The following is a 6,251-nucleotide window of genomic DNA, read 5'->3' as shown; positions in this document are numbered from 1 at the left end:
AAATCTGCATGTCTGCGGGTTGAAGAATGTTTTTCTCTTTCACTAACTATCAGGAATTGAATTTAGGATTGAAGGAAGAAAAGTTTTCACTGAAATGACTCCAGTCTGAGTTTTTTCCGGGTCATTGGGTCAAAAATGAACCTGCAGAGGGTGAAATGAGGGCAATCATTACAGATCAGTGAGTGATGAAGACGCCCGAATCTCTGCTGCTGCGTCTGCTGGTGGCGTCGTCTCTTCATCCTCCGTCCAAATATAACCCTGTTACAAAACGCAGCGTGACGCCAGTGCTGGTAACATGCCCCCCCTCCCCCAGCAGCAGTTTTATAAGAACTCTTACATCATCGGAGGTGTGTCGTCACTGGGGAGTGACGCACGTGTCGGTGACGTCGAGCGGCGCTGCGAGCTCACAGGATCGCCGTATACGGCGGTGATGCTCAGCAGAGCTCGCTGTGACGCAGTGGCATCCCGTGACAGGAGCTTCAGCCTCAATGTGGGGGGGGGGCAGTCATGACTGCAGAGCTGCATCCTCAGCAGAGACGGCGTTGAAGGCTATTTTTAGGACACGGCAGCCTGCAGTTTCCACGCTAAGAGCTGTAATCAGGGAATTTCAGCATGTTCTGCTGCAGGTTTGGGACTCAAACCACCCAGAAAAAGATCTGCTTTACTCTGGGAGACAACATGGATCCTCCTCTGCTTGTATTTTCAACACAAATTTCAGGTAAAAAAACAAAACACCAACAATATTTAAGACTCAGGACTTAAAGGGAAAAGTCTTGAGAGCTCTGAAGCCGCTTTGGCGATAAATGCTGGTAAAATGACTTTCAAGATGGCCGACCACCTGGCTGCACCTGTTGGGGGGGCGGTGTGATGGAAACGTGCTGGCGTGGCGAGCGACCACAGAACAAAAATGGCGTCTAAAGCTGTGGGCACCCAACGTTTTTACAGACCCGTGTGTACGAGGTGGGAGTTGGAGTCTTTGGGGTTCCAGTTTCCCTTTGGAGGGTCAAGTTCATGTTCATCCTCTGCGAAATGTGTACATTAGGGTTCAAACCAAGTGGAAGCTAAAAAGGAGGGGTCTTGTTGGAAGGCCACGCCCCTAACACCTAAAAGTAGGCTACCCAAAATCTGCCAATCAAACATTGGCGGAAAAAAACCCATCAAAACACAGAAATAACGGCGACAATCTAATCCTGAACATAAACTGGTTCCCGCTAAGAGAGACTGGACAGCTGAGGGCTCATCAGCAAACCGAACCTCCCGCCAACGACGACGCGTTTAGGTGACCACCAATCTGGAAGAAATCCAACGAAACTCTAGGACAGAGGTGGGCACTGAGGGCCGCATTCCTGCATGTTTTCCAGCATACCCTGCTCTGGCATGTTCTAATTGGCTGGACACACCTGAATCAGGTAATCAGCCATGAGTAGGGCAAGACTATCTGGAAATCATGCAGACACAGCGGCCCTCGAGGCCTGGAATTGCCCACCCCTGCTCTAGGAAAATCCTGAAAATCTACATATTAACCCTTGTGCTATCTTAGATGACCCCCCCCCCCCCCCCTTACCTTGACGTGTTCTCCCTACCATGACAAAGGTGGAAAGATTTCATGTAATCCATGGACACCAGTAAAGATCACAAGTCATTGAAGAAAAAAGGTTCAGGGCACTGTCTAGTGGGTCTAGATGACCCAACTCCCAACGTTAAAGTGCCTAGGACAGCACAAGGGTTACGTCATTAGAGTGAATGTCAACTTCTTGAACGTTTCAGCGAAGCTTCCAGGACCTCGACGGGAAGATGCTTCCACACCTGTGCAGCACCTGAAGGCTCCGCCCACATGTTTGAAAACAGCTTCGTTATTGTGCATCATGGAAGCAAATTCTCAGGAGAACAAAAGGAAAGAAAGAAAGATCAAATGTGGGTTTCTGTTCATAATTTCTGACGGAGTTTAAACAAGATAAAACCACATATAAACACCTAAATGTGGTGTAAATGAGTTTTGGTTGAGATCTGAACGTCAAATATTCTGATTCACGGACAAACCTCCTGCTTTCATTTGACGGAGCATGAAAATAGTTTTAAGAGGCTTATCCAAAGGCAAACATCTGTGCAGAAACTCAACCGTAATCCACCGCATCATGTGACCTGGCGGCGGTGCAGCGTCCTGCGTCTGCAGCCGCCGGTCGACATCTCCAGATTTGAGAGCCGTTTTCCTGAACCTCTGTCTTTAGTCGGGATTAAACTGTGTGTCAGCAGGACGGCTGCTGAATTCTAACGGCAGTGATTCCATTAAAACCACAAATCACTGCAAACGTTTATTTTTATTTAATAGATTACAACCAGATTTCATGTTTAGTTTAAAAGCTAAACATTGATTTCAAGTTAAGGAACCATCAGTAACAGTTTTATAGTTACAGTTATGGTTTTAAATAAAATACCCCCCAGTTTATGATGATAAAGAATCCACTTCACACCCCCTCCCTGTGTGGCGTTTAAGATTTTAGCTTCATTTGTTCATTCTGTCTTCTTTTGCTCTTAAATGGAATTCTGCAACATGAAACTTTCCCTCCTGATGCACCAAACATCAGCGTTCATTTAGTGAAAAGTCAAAAGAGCCACGGATGAGGCTGTAGACTTCAAACGTTAACGCCGACTTTTCCTGGAGTTTGAGAGTTTGAGACAAAACAGAACCAAAGCTACCAGAACCTGGAGGTAGAAGACGTCCAACAGCTGACCGAGATGACCATCCAGAAGGTTCTAGAGGAAACTCTGACATCGTCCAGTTTGAAACACTTCTGCAGCTGTGGAACCTCAACTGGATCCATCATCCACACATGGAGAAAAACCACGGAGAACCTTCAGTTGAAAGAAGAAAAAGTCCAAGAACACGAGGAGGACTCATCTGATGGAAAGAAAGACAAGCCTGAGGAACAGGAACATCCGGATGCTCCACTAAACTCCTGCACTGATGTTCTAATGCGACACAGGAGAACTTTCTGGAATCAGCATCAGGATGATGTGTTCAGACTGACGAATCCATAAAATCACTGTGTCAACGTGAAATCCCTGAAGTAGAACATCCTCCTTCATCTCTGGAGGAGAACATCCTCCTTCATCTCAGGAGGAGAACATCCTCCTTCATCTCTGGAGGAGAACATCCTCCTTCATCTCTGGAGGAGAACATCCTCCTTCATCTCAGGAGGAGAACATCCTCCTTCATCTCAGGAGGAGAACATCCTCCTTCATCTCAGGAGGAGAACATCCTCCTTCATCTCAGGAGGAGAACATCCTCCTTCATCTCAGGAGGAGAACATCCTCCTTCATCTCAGGAGGAGAACATCCTCCTTCATCTCAGGAGGAGAACATCCTCCTTCATCTCTGGAGGAGAACATCCTCCTTCATCTCAGGAGGAGAACATCCTCCTTCATCTCTGGAGTGTCTGTTTTTTGTTTCTGAAGAACCTTTGTTTTGTGTTTGTGTTGCAGGTTTCAGATCAATATCCGGACCAGAGCAGCGTTTCAGCAGAAATCCTTTCTAAATGTTTTCAAAGGGACGTGGAGCCAAAGTTCTCCGGTTCCGTCCCGGTTCTGTTCCCGACAGCATCAGTAAAAGCCTGAGCCAGCAGGCGTGGGGCTGTCTGTCACGCTTCCCTCCTGATGTTTCCCTGTGAGCCGCTGAAGATGATGCGGCGTGGCTGATAGCTCTGCACTGCAGAGCAGCTCCGTTTGCTGCAGTCACGACCGCCCAGCGCGGCTGCTCACAGGCACGCCGGCGGCAGCAGGACCGGGAAAACACTGACAGGATGTGGTCTAATCTCCCCGGGCTTTGGGTTTCGCATTTCACCAGATTTAAAGGTTAATTCCTTCAGATGGAGGCGTCGGCTTGAGTGACCGATCAGAGGTGCAGAAACGTTTCTCTGGAGTGAAGCAGGTTTCTGATCACATCCACTCGTCTTCTGAGGTTTCTCTGAATCCCTGGAAGGAAACATCTGACTGTGTGGCGGAAAAAACAGATCTAGAAGCCTTTCATGGAGACCAGAGTCCTTCTGCATGTTTGCTTCTTCTGCAGAACCAAACTTTCTTCCCACTCGCTGGAAGTTTTCATCTTCTCCACTGTGACAGATTTCTGTTCATCCCAGTCTGAAAAGCTGCTAAAACAAGTTTCACAAACTAATCCTTACCACATTTTTTTAGAGCTCATCCAAACTATAAATGTATAAAACAATAGAAGCACTTTAGAAACGTTAATTCTACAAAAAAACACACAAATAAAAAGGCTTTTAAAACATTCTGGGTTGTGATTCTCATGTCTCATTTTGTCAAATACATAAACTGAGTTAAGGTAAATACAAATTCAAATCATTTTAAAGGTTCCTTTTCCCTTAAACAATGTTGCTGTTTCACTAATGTCAGATTTGAGCAGCTTCAACATTGTGGTGGTGGGGGGGGGTTGATTTAACGTAGACAAAGTCCTAAACGTGGTTCCGCTTTGCAGCTTTTATTGTGATCAGCTGTCGTGGAACCCATCAGGACAGAAACCAAACGTGTATTTTTATGGTTTGGATGATGATGATGATGATGATGATGAAGAGGGTCTTTGCAGAAGCGGCCCTTACACTGCTCTGCATGGTAACCCTCCCTCTAATGTGAGACCCCCCCCACACACACACACACCCTTCCCGCCTCAGAGACAAATGGATGTTTCCATATTGATGCTGCTGGTGTGTATGGGGGGGGGGGGGGGGGTGTTCGTCCACATGCTGCTGCAGTCACGCCTGCTGCAACCCGCATCATCAACGCCGTCACTCGTGTGTGAATCGTATCCCAGCCAGGCGGAAAACTGCCTGCAGCCTCTTAATGTGTGTGTGTGTGTGTGGGGGGGTGATGCTATCATTAAAGGTTAACACGAGTTTCTGAAGCATTTATGGGGAGACGTTAGAAACCACAAAAATAAGAAACAACAAGCAGCAGATGATGATCAGAAGGTCCGTTGCTGAGGATTCTGGGATTTTTCGCCCCTCTAACAGATCTACAGGGAGATCAGGTCTGGACACCAGATCCCCAGATCTTTGAGATAACTTGGGTCTGCGTCTGGGACGCGTCCCGTTGCATGGTTCAGCTAACGTCTGGTGTACTTCTGGTCACCAACCCCCCCCCCCCCCCCCCCCCCCGCCTGATTTCTGGACACGTGACAGTTGACAAGAAACGTATCAGGAGAAACTTTACTACGTCCAGTTTGAAGTTTAAAAAGGAAAGTATTTGGGGCCGTGGGGCGGTTGACCTGTTGGGGTGCTGCAGGGTTTTGGGTCGTCCGGGTCCGAGGCGGGTCGCACAGAGGAGCGCAGGTGAGTCTTCCAGTTCCTTTGAGGATCATACGAACAGTTCAGGGGATGGAACGTACCACTGTTGTGCGTGTGGTACGTTTATCGTGAAGTAAGGAAGTTAAACGCCCTTATATGGTACTACAGTTCATTTAAACAAGGATCCGATTCTCTGACTTAAAGTGGATTCAGATCCTCTTTATCCCAAACTTCCAGCAGTGAGAAATTCCTGATACTGAACAGTGAAGTTTTCCAGATTCTCGGATTTCTTCCAGATCATCAAGTTAAATGAAATCTGTGTCCAAACAAGTAAACTAGAATGAATGTCAAATCCATTCACATGTTTCCTAAAGTTCACCACTGTTGTTTTTCCACATCCAGAGAATCCAAAGGGAACATTCTTAGAACATTCTAGACACTGGATGGTCACATGACTTTATTCAAAGTGTTTCTACACATTGGATGGACTAATCCATTTTAATGACATCACATGTGGGTTGATGCACTTTGTCAATTTTACCTTATAGTAAAATAAACCTACTCTACTTCAATACAAATTGTATTTTCCAAGATCGATTTATTTAATCTTGAAACAATTTCATAAATGCTTCGGTCAATTTTGGTAACAACTCTCCTCCGACAGACGGATGTGGTTGAAAAAAAAAGGACAAATCTGTACGACACGCCTGCATCTTCCCCCATACGTGTTGTAGAAGTGTCCCCTACGACCTGCAGCAAGCCCGTAGTCTAAATGTAGAGAGAACCCGTAGAGAGAACATTTTCTCTCTACCGGTTCACTATAACCTTGATATTTCATGCACAGAACTGGTAGGCATATTTTTTACCTGCATCAACCTGTGAGGGCCAGTCAGTGACGATGAGGACGGGACAAAAAATAAATATATATATATATATATATATATATATATCACTA

The sequence above is a fragment of the Oryzias latipes genome, chromosome 10 (assembly GCF_053564925.1).
Source record: "Oryzias latipes strain Hd-rR chromosome 10, Olatipes_Hd-rR_3.1".
NCBI classification, from domain to species: Eukaryota; Metazoa; Chordata; class Actinopteri; order Beloniformes; family Adrianichthyidae; genus Oryzias; species Oryzias latipes.
The sequence above is the reverse complement of the archived record's forward strand: the minus strand, read 5'-3'. Positions refer to the sequence as shown.